Source organism: Notolepis coatsorum (assembly GCF_963971535.1).
Source record: "Notolepis coatsorum genome assembly, chromosome: 6".
Classification (NCBI taxonomy): Eukaryota; Metazoa; Chordata; class Actinopteri; order Aulopiformes; family Paralepididae; genus Notolepis; species Notolepis coatsorum.
Genome location: NC_140170.1, coordinates 152,662,490 through 152,674,260, shown reverse-complemented (window position 1 = coordinate 152,674,260; position 11,771 = coordinate 152,662,490).

Here is an 11,771-nt window from a genome sequence, read left to right as displayed (position 1 = left end):
GCTCCGTTGCTGTGCTTGGAGGTGTTCGCGCTCGCTGGTCGCCTGGGCTTGGAGGCGTTCGCGCTCGCTAAGCGTCTGTGCTTGGAGCCGATCGCGTTCGGTAGAGGCTGTCAGGCTGACGAGGAACGCCTGTTGTAGTATCCTCTCCGCTTCGCTGGGGGAAGGTGGTAGTGGAGGTGAGCCGCTCCTGCGTGAACCGCTCCTGGGGGTACTCGTTGGGGAGTCCTGGAGCTCTAGTTCCTCGGCGCTCTCCTCTTCTTCTTCCGTGCAGAGTTCTCTCTCTGTAGGGTTGTCTTCCTCCCGGGGCGTGTCGGGGACTACTTCTTTAGTAGTGGCGGGGGGTAAAGGCATGTCAATTCCCTCCTGGTCTCCACCGTGGGCTTGGTCAGTTACATTAGGACCTACTAGGGCCTCTGTGGTCGGGGAAACCTGGTCGTTAAGGTCAGACATAATTTTACTTTCTACTTTTACTACGTTTACCGTTTGTCGAAGGCTAGGTAGTTGACTGACAGTGTAAGCCTCTAAGTACTGAGGTGTCTGTCGTCTGCGCCGCGGGCGTTCTAGGTTAGGAGGATCGTTTCGTGGAGTGTTCATCATAGGCCATTTCGATATTAATAACACTATATTAATATTACACTAGTTACCCTCCGGCTCGAAGGACCAATTGTAGCTGAGGGGTACAATTCCCTGACTGTATTGTTAGATATGATATTTAATACCACTACCTCATGTACTTTAACTTCTGGCCACCCAGTACAAGATATAAGTATGATGAACACTTTCCCACCTGATGAAACGAACCAACACAAATGGACCAAATCGAATATTTAATACAGCAAAGGGTGTACACAATATTCACTTAATTACATTTATGATTTGAAATGTTAAGTATGCACTTTTATGGCAAATGAGTATTCGTAGGTAAATCAACATTGAATGTCCAATCTCTGGTTGCGCAGGGAGTAAGTATACAACCTGGAATATTTAGGAAACGATAGCGATAGTACTTAAATAATTATAGCTGGATACACTAAGGGGGGGGGGGGGGTCCCGCTGGTTGTAAGACAGTAGGAGGGGGGGGTTAGAGAAGTCGCTGGCGGTATCCCATCTGGCCGACGGTGTCTTGGGAGAATCCAAAGTCTTAGACCCAGTGCCCACAGAACCTCGGGCCGTAGACGAACACAGCTGGACCCTCTGTGGAACGGTATCTGCCGGTCCACAACGGAGAGACGTGGTGCGACCTCACGTGTAGAGCGCCGCCTCACCTGTAGTCCTCTCCGGGGGGTAATTCCAACACTCGACAGTGTTGGCCTTTATCCATGGAATAATCAAAGCACATAAAGCATAATCCAAGAGCCGTGGAAGGCTCGCCGTCGTCGGGTAGAGTAATCCAATATACAGGTCCAGTCGCTCTTGACCCGGAGCTCCTCGGATGCAATCACCACTAGGGGTCTGACCAGCCTGGATAAGCGTCCAGATAACGTCAGGAACGATGGGGGTACTGATAACTGTAGAACTCGAACCGAACGATGCACCATACATAAATAGACTATTATTAGCTTAATAGAATACGTCCAACTCGACGGTATGGTGCCAAACTATGACCATTCAACTATTAATCTACACGATATCTCAATGCCTATTCTGGGCCAAGTAGGCCCTACTACACCGCACGTGCTTCGTGGGGAGGCTTTTGCGTCTGTCACTCTGTTGGAGGGTAAAGAACTGGACTAAAAGAAAGTTCTACTTTACGAGCGTCATATATATATGCGCTATGAACAAATAGTACCACACGTATTTCGCCCGGCATATTACTGCGCGGAACCGGGGGCTGCCTCGACATGTTAGGCGGCACGATTGAACTTGAACCTAGGGGGTATGGCAACCTGGCGCCAGGTTCTAGTCCAATGGTAGAATGAAACTATTATGGGCTGTTTAGTAGAAACGGGGATATTCAATGCATATTGTACAAGGAATATACAGGGGATATCAAACGATATACAAATACAATTAAATATATATATATAAATAAATATACATATTCGGTTTAATCTGATCCTTCACAACAAACACTATGCAACAACCATCAAATGCACACAGCACACACACCCACACGCACACACTCACTTAAACAAACAACACACTGCAGCACCCACTCTCCACACTTTAGATCACACAAACACACTTTATATTTATTGATAAAGGATTTGCACTACAACTCGTACACCTACTGTAAATTGTACCTAAATTGCACCTCATCCCATTTCTGCCTTGCACTATATAGTATTGTATATTAGTACACTGCACAGTATTGTATATTATATGGTAACTCAGTTACGTCTATTCTGCATCGAACATTGTACATATGTCTATACTGAACACTGTGACCTCATTTCTTTTTACTTCTAATTTACATGCTATACTATGTTATTTTATTTCATACTTATCTTGTCTTGCACAGTCTCTGGAGCGTAACAGTAAGAAGCATTTTGTATAAAAGTATTCTGTACTTCTGTATGACACTATTAAAGAAACTAAAGAAACTTGAAACTTGAAACTTGCTCCAGCAATAGTCCAGTGCATAATACCTCCGTTGGCTAGGTAGCTCACTAGTCACTACGAAATGTCCCAGTAAACGAAATAGTTCACTGAGGCGTTGTCCCAACGCCATCCAGCAGTAGCTACAGATAGCTCCTGACATCAATGTCCTACAACATGCGTATTCGAGTCCCTGGCTTACATCGCATGAGGGCTGCTGAATAGGGTCCAGCTGTAGCGCAGGAGAATCCTTTTGCATGCTGAATGTAGAGTTTAGGGTCCAGCTGCAGCGCCGGAGAATCCTTGCTGGAGCTGGAGGCCACTCGAGTATACACACAGACAGTGGAGCTGTTTGCAGACAGCGAGGTGGCGATGTCTCGCAGATAACACAATCACAAGTATGATTATATAATATATATATTTTATTCAAAAAAAATTTAAAAGAATTTGGCTGGTAAGAAAAATGCTTGGCGGGTAGATTTTTCTCATCTACCCGCCACTGGCCGGTGAGTCAAAAAGTTAATTTCGTGCCCTGCATACATACATACATACATACATACATACATACATACATACATACATACATACATACATACATACATACATACATACATACATACATACATACATACAGCCCCACCCCCACCTAATAGACAGTCCCCTCCCCACCGTATGTAATGTATATATTCTCTCCCCACCGTATGTATATTTATCTCCCACCCACCCACCCCCTCCTAATGTACAGTCCCCTCCCCATCATATGTATATACTCTCTGTCAGGATCTAAGGATCTATGGGTAACAGTACTGTATATTTGCATATCATATATGTCACAAATGTAACAGTACTATATACCTGTATGTCATGTATGTCCCTATGCCATAAATGGCATGATGTCATATATGTTGTGCATGTCATACATGTCACTATGAATTGAAAATGGGGGACCCTGATGTAAACAAGACAAACGTCTTTCTCTGGTCTGCATCCCCGTAACAATTGTGTGTATTGAGCCGTACTGTATTATTTGTACCCATTCTGCAATCTGTTAAATACAATTTTCATTAATTCATTCATTCACAGACAGTAACACAGGACAAAAACACATTTCAACCCCCTCCCTTCCCTAATTATAATTTAAATTGACATTCACGTAAAAGTAAGCTTACTGTAGGAGCCATATCCTATGATGATAAATTGTAACTTTATTGCCCCCTTAGAAATGTGGTTTATTATGGTATTCGTGTCTTTATTTGTTTATTAATATTTGTCAATGAATTCCAAGATGGAGACTTACCTGGTCAACTCCCCTTTTTTCCCACGCTCCCCCTAACCACTCCTATAACATGGCAGGTAATTTAGAGTTCACGCAGGCCCAGGTGGAGCGGTACCATATAGTTTTTGACCGCACTCAATTCGCATTTGATTTGATTGACAGTTTAAGTTCATGTACATAACCCTTTTTGTTTGTTTTATATTGGTAGGCAGCTATTGGGGCTGTTGTGACTCGCTTCCCAATAAATCCTGTTTGTTTTGAAAGTACATTGGACCAGCGTCATCTTTTCTTTTTGGATTGCAATTCGGAGCGTGTCGGACTAACAACGCATTACCTGGAGCCTCAAGGCAACTGCGGTTCGTATGATTGCCTTTATATTGTCAAAAACTGCCGCTGACAAAGCCGACGGACAACTTCTAAGCGAGGTCCACATTAAAGACACTCTGCTTAAAAAGGGCATCACATGGGTTTTTAACCCCCCTTCCGGTTCCCACCATGGTGGTGTTTGGGAGAGACAAATCCGGACAGTCAGAAGGGTCCTCGGCGCTATTCTACAGCAACAGACACTTGACGAAGAGAGTCTGCAGACCTTGTTATGTGAGGTAGAATCAATCATCAACGACAGGCCCATCACCACAGCCTCTAATGACCCTAACGACCTAGAACCTCTCACACCCAACCACCTACTTCTGATGAACACCAAACCTTCTATACCACCTGGAGTGTTCACACCAGAGGACTGCTACCCTAGACGCAGATGGCGGCAGGTACAATATATGGCCGACCTTTTTTGGAAGAGATGGACAAAGGAGTACCTGCCCGAGTTACAGGAACGCCAAAAATGGATACGGAAAAGAAGGAACTTTGATACCGGAGATATTGTTCTCATCATTGATGATACTGCCCCCCGCAACTCCTGGATCCTGGGGCGGGTCATACAGACCATGCCCGACTCCAGAGGACTGGTTAGACAGGTTCAAGTGAGAACCCAGACTACCACTCTTCGCAGACCTATCACAAAGTTGTGTCTGCTGCTCGAGGCTCCTACATAGAACACACACATACACACACACACACACACACCCCCCCGTTCACTAATACACTCTTACTGATAACTTGGAAGATGGAAGATTTTTTTGCTTGGATTTTGATTTTTGAATGGACTATACATTTTGGCTCCTTTTTTATATATTTTGAAAGTTGTAATTGTTTCATTTGTCTACAAGAACAATTAGAGGCCGGTGTGTAGGAGCCAAATCCTATGATGATAAATTGTAACTTTATTGCCCCCTTAGAAATGTGGTTTATTATGGTATTCGTGTCTTTATTTGTTTATTAATATTTGTCAATGAATTCCAAGATGGAGACTTACCTGGTCAACTCCCCTTTTTTCCCACGCTCCCCCTAACCACTCCTATAACATGGCAGGTAATTTAGAGTTCACGCAGGCCCAGGTGGAGCGGTACCATATAGTTTTTGACCGCACTCAATTCGCATTTGATTTGATTGACAGTTTAAGTTCATGTACATAACCCGTTTTGTTTGTTTTATATTGGTAGGCAGCTATTGGGGCTGTTGTGACTCGCTTCCCAATAAATCCCGTTTGTTTTGAAAGTACATTGGACCAGCGTCATCTTTTCTTTTTGGATTGCAATTCGGAGCGTGTCGGACTAACAACGCATTACCTGGAGCCTCAAGGCAACTGCGGTTCGTATGATTGCCTTTATACTTACTATTCTAATATTATATTCTTGTCTCCAAAGTGTGTGCATGTTTTTTTTCTTCCTGAGGATGGCGCCATCCCCCCATCTAAACATGATGTGTTTCTTTTCTCTTCTTGATTGATTGATTGAAAACTTTATTAACAGCTTGTAGAATGGGTACAGTACAGTACAGCTCAATAATTGTTAAGGGGATGCAGACCAGTGAAAGACTTTCGTCTTGTTTACATCAGGGTCCCCCATTTTCAATTCATCATAACATATATGACATACATGACATACAGATAGACAGTACTGCTACATCTATACATTTATGACATACCAGATTTGCAAATACAGTACTGTTTGTGATACGAAAAGAGTCCAGAAAAGAGAGTATATACATTTGACGTAGAAACTGTACATTGGAGGAGGTTGGGTAGGTGGGGTGGGGTTGGGGGGGTGGGGGGGACTGTACATTGGAGGTGGTTCGGTGGGTGTGAGGGGTGGGTGGGTGGGGGACACTGTACAACTGTACAAGCAAAACTGTACATTGGAATATTGACAAAACCATACTTGGTCATTTACTGTACATTGGAGGGGGTTGTGTTAGGACATTTACAGGGGCCAGTTTCGAATTGCAGTCTCCCGTAGGTGTTCTTTGAGAGTGTTTTTGAAAGTGGGTAGTGATTCACATTCCTTTACAGCTTTGGGTAGGGCGTTCTACATTGATGTGGCATAATTGCGAAACGTGTTTAGTCCCTTGTTTGAGCCGAATCTGGGTTTAACATGATTTGTGGAGCTCCCTCTGGTGTTGTGATCGTGGTATTCACTGACCTTTGGGAAGTATTTTGACATGTACATGGGTACCTTGGTTGTGTAGTGTATCTTGTAGACCAGGCCCATTGCAAGTTGCTGTACTCTGTCGTCTACTCTAAGCCATCCTAGGTTGTCAAAGTGGGCAGGGGGTCCTTTTAGCTTGGCCCTCAGAGCCCACCACTTCTAAATATTCTATATCTTTTTTAAAGTGACATATATAAACGCCACTGTGCGTGCGTGCACGTGTATGTGTGTGTGGGGGGGCCTCCACAAGAATCTGGCGCAGGGGCCTCTGAAGTCTTAATCTGGCCTTGATCATTAGGCAGGCTAATTTATTCAAATCTACACGTTTTTGGAATTAGTGCAATCACTAGCTTCAACACATCTCAACGAAAGCCCAAATTAGGAAAACCGCCGATGCAGGTGGCCAGTTTAATGGAGTTCTGACATTGTTTAGATATGGTTCCTTGAGGAGGGGCATCAGATGCTTTAATTCAATAAACTCAATTCAAAGGACTAGGGTGTGTCTCCAGTATTCAGTGTTTGCTGTGACATGTGACATGATCAATAACACAAACATGATTACAATTAGAATATACCACAGAATCTACAGTTGAACAAGTCAGGCGTCCTGTTTGCTATAGAAACAAATATTCACAACCAGTTTGGCTTGTATAGCATAAGTCACATTTGCATTGCGGCTGTCGTTTAGCTACAGTATGTCGGAAATGCTTAACCTGAATTATTTTTCAGCCCCCTCCCTTCAAGAGGCGTTGTCTTTTGCCAGGCCATCTTTGTAAATAATAATTTGTTCTTAATTGATTTGCCTGGTTAAATAAAGGTAAAATAAATAAAAATACAAATAAAACACGAGGCTGAGTAGTTTAGGCTATACTGGACTACACACGAATGCCACTTTAGAATACAAGCTGAAATTAACAATCAGCTTAAAAACCTATAGACACTAGGGCAAGATGACCACATACGAAACAGTATGGATTCTATAGTGCTTTATCTGATCAACATATTTACGTCTAAGCAAGTACTGTAATAGGCAATAGCCTAAATCAATTCATTAAATTATTAGTTATCATCAGTTATAGTCATATTTGTTATTTAAGTATTTGTTTGTTTGGTTATGTATTTATTGCTGACTAGACATTTTGCAAGGGAGTCACATGCTCATCTTTGTCTGTTTAAGTATTTATTCATTTATTTTCATACATATTCAATTACATTGTCTTACATTTCACCAATTATAAATGTTTACAATAAAAGAGAAAACTAAAAGAAAGAAACACAAAAAGAAAGACAAAGCCACAACTAAATCAACAACATAAAGAGAGTCAAAAACACTTAAGACAGCATCTCTGTTCAAATAGGATACATATAGCCATAGGATCATAATCAAATCTGTAATTTTCTCAAACACATCTTTAATGTAATAAGCCCTTGATATCTAAGAGGAAGTGATCCCATACCTGGCTAAATATGCTTTTTACCATTGTTCATTCTAGCTACAGTATTGTGTATTCCAACTGTCACCAGTTTAGTCCATTCTGTAACATCTGGTTTGATTGTACTCTTCCAATTGTGCAGAACAAGTCTTGCTGCAGTAAGACCAGCTAGTTTAAGATGCTGCATCACCTCTCTAGTCTAGACCACTAGGTCGAGTTAGTTTAAGATGCTGCATCACCTCTCTTAACCACTGGGTCCAGCTAGTTTAATATGCTGCATCACCTCTCTTAACCACTGGGTCCAGCTAATTTAAGATGCTGCATCACCTCTCTTAACCACTGGGTCCAGCTAGTTTAAGATGCTGCATCACCTCTCTTAACCACTGGGTCCAGCTAGTTTAAGATGCTGCATCACCTCTCTTAACCATCACCTCTCTAGACCACTAGGTCCAGTTAGTTTAAGATGCTGCATCACCTCTCTTAACCACTAGGTCCAGCTAGTTTATGATGCTGCATCACCTCTCTAGACCACTAGGTCCAGTTCTATATCGTATTAGCTGCCGCTCAGCATCAATCTGCACATATCTCACTCCAGTGATGTGCACTGAATAAAAACTTCACAAATGCACCTTTACATACCAGCATCCGTCTGGCCACACCCCCATCTGCTACCTACATAAGCAGGGGTGGGGCTACACACTCATCTCCTTCTCAAATTTCACCCCAAGAGAGTGCCTGTATACCAATCACTTGACGTGGGAAAGAAAGTATTTAGCTTAAGAAAGGAACAAGGAGATACGTTGACGTTATATCTTTATTTTCTCTCTCACTATTTTCGAGAAAATACAGCGATAATGTCTTCGTCACTGGAGTGTCTGGAAGATGATGATCATTCTGACCTCCACCGGCTTTTTCGTATTAGGGGCTCGCATCGCTGATATACTCCCCACCTGCAGTCCTCCTTGCTGCGGCTGGATAGGTATTGAACCTCCGGTTATACAGCTGGACTGTGGGAGGCACCGGCTGTTGTGAGAAACTGGTTGCTTCCGAGCTGGGTGAGTAATGTTTTGCTTGCGAGCGCCAGTTGTCTGCTAATGCTATGGGGGTTAGCTGACAATTTTACGAAGGCCGGCCCCAGATTGGGGTCCTCTGCTCGGCCTCTTAGGCGGCGGACGGAGGGTCCTGGTCTGACGCCCATGATGGTCAAACTAGTGGGCCGCGACCGAGACCTGGTTTGAACCCGGGATTCTCTGGACAAGCGGATGCTTCTCTGTCCCGTGCAGGCCCCATCTTTCACATGAATGTGAGAGTACACCCTAAAACACGAGGAAATGTGGGTATGGATCTTCTTTATCGGTAGTTCCATGCTCAAGTCGGCTGCAGCCCGTATGGGAATTGTGCCGACTCCACTGTATGTCTGGTAAATCACTGTTGAAAACTGTGTTTGACATTTCTTTTTCTCTTCTCTCTTAGGATGAGGAGGGTTTCAGGCGGCGGCCTGTCTGAAGTGTGGCTTGTTATGTTGTTGTGTACAGTTCAGGTGATAGCTGCTTAGCTTGCGTGCTAGTTTGTGGCCTACTGTTAGCCAGTCAGCTGTTAGCTGCGGCGCTAGCTCGTTGTGTTCACTATGCTAGGAAACGTTAGCTTGTTGCTATCAGTCGGGAGCAGCTGTTAGCTTAATGCTACACTGTTGAACGTTACTGTGAGTATAACATGCCTTAAACACTCTGACTACGACGTCATCTTTGACAGAGGATGTTAGTCGACCCTACACCGGGTGCCATGCCAGCAAGGACTTCGTCTACATGGAGAACAGCGGCTGGGTGGCGTAGCGGACATTACCCTCGTCACCAACGCAGGAGATGCCGGGTTCGACTTCGGTGTCCCGTTAACCAGTGTTGCAGTCCTCTCGGCCTGCGCTCAGGGTGGAGGTAGGAGTCCTGACTGGACTTTAAACACTTCTTCTTTCCTTCCCTTCTATATGTTTTGTAATAACGATGTTTCCAAAACGTGTGTTGCTGCAATACATTGAGGATACGACGCGTGTTGTGTGTGAATTGTCTTGTCACTGGTATAGCTTCTCTCTACATAGAAAATCGGCGTTTGTTTTTTACATGTGTAAAAATGAACTGGTTAGTTGTGATGAGTGTTCATGTAACGTGTGTAACGTGGGTGAACTCACAACTAAGTGGGTTAATTAACCTGTGAAGCTATGCTTAGTGACATGTGATTGAGGAATAAATCCTTTTCTCAGCCTGTGATGACAATGAACAGCATGTTCACATATTAACAGGGGTACCTGTTCAACCTGGTCGTATCAAGGGTAAGGTAGGAGGGGTGACCCCCCCCGGTTTTTCCCTGGGGCTTCCCCCCCCCCTCCTCTCAGACATGTTTGTTTACAATATATTGTGTCACTGTGTTTGTGGGGATACGATGTAACCCTCAGCTTAAACTGCTGGGGTTGTGCGTCTGCTTGAGAAACGATTCTTTTCCTAGGGAAAAGGTTGTTTGGTTACTACTGTATCATGTGTGCTTAGCAAGGCCTGTGGCCAATACGTAATCAAGGACTTATGTCTCTCTCGTTATGAAAAACGGCGTTCCTCTGTAGTAAGAGTGTACTTTTGCCATTTTTTGTTGTGATGAAGGGTTGTGTGTGTCGTTGAGATCTACAACTGGGTTAGGTTTTGGCCCACAGAAGCACATGTGTAAGTCTGGTACCGGGGCTCTTAAAGGGGCCCTCTCTGTTCTGTGTTTTTTCCGTAGTAAAAATCAGATAGCAGGTTAGCACATGAGCTATGTGAAGCTGTTAAATGCTTCATGTAGCATGCTATGACTGGGTCATGGTTCTACTTTGTCATTACATCGTATCAGGGGTGAGGGGTCGTAAAGGGGTGAACTGGTAAACCTTTCCTCCCCTTTTCTGATTGGTCAGGGGTTAAAACCCCCTGTCCTTCAGGGTTCCTGTCACGTTGCTGTTCGGCACGTTACAGGGTAGGGGGGGGTAGTTTTCCTGGTCCCACGCCCTGAAAGATTGGGCATGTGCACCGCGGAAATCCCCCCGCCATAGAGTACGTCACTGAGCGCGTTTCTATTGGTCAGACTTCCGTGAGTTGTTCAGGTTCCATGTTATGGATCTGTTTCAGGGAGTTGTCAGAGCCTCCTCCTCACGAAGCTCCTCCTCAGGGAGAAGTGCCTTCTGTGAGTTCGGACCCTCCTTCCCAGTGAGGGAGCCTCCTCAGAGTTTCAGAGCCTCCTCCTCAGATTGTCAAGGTGAGTAGAACTTCAAAAAGGAGTTCTGCTCTATTGTATGTGTATTCGATTCAATTCGATTATTGAGTGTGTATTGGTTCAGAGCCTCCTCCTCGGAGAGTCCTAACCCAAGTGTTACATAGCTCAATGTTGCAATATTTCTTTTCAATCTATACAGCTCGTGTGGGAAGTCTCTCTGGGGGTTCCCCGTCCTCTCCTTTTTGGAGTAGGTGGATGGGGTATTGTTTAGGGTTTCCCTGACTCCTCGCCTTACAGGTCTGTTGAGTCATGGGTTTCCCCCCATTATAGGGGTACGTCGCTCACCGTCCCCTCTTATGAAGTGTGGTTGACGGGGTGGTGTTTCCCTCAGCCGCGTCGCATGGGACCCATGTCCGTATTATTTTTCTTTTTTCTGAAAAAATTTAAAATAAAAAAAGCGGCTTCTTGTCATTCCCCAGGCGGCTTGGAGGAACGGTATCTGGTGTCTTGTTAGACTATCCATTGATGTGTTTTGGGTCTCGACGCGTACATAGTGCTGGCTCTGGGTGTTTCTGATAGGAATCACGCATGAGGCTGGTGCGCCTTGGTTGCTCGTTATTAAAACGGCGTTTTTATAGGGCAACTGGAATGGAGTTTGTCTCTTCCGAGCGTCAGTTTACTAGGTTGTCTCGACTAATTCTCGTTCATATCTGGGGGATGTTAACGGAATAGATCAAAGCATAGGTAGAGGGG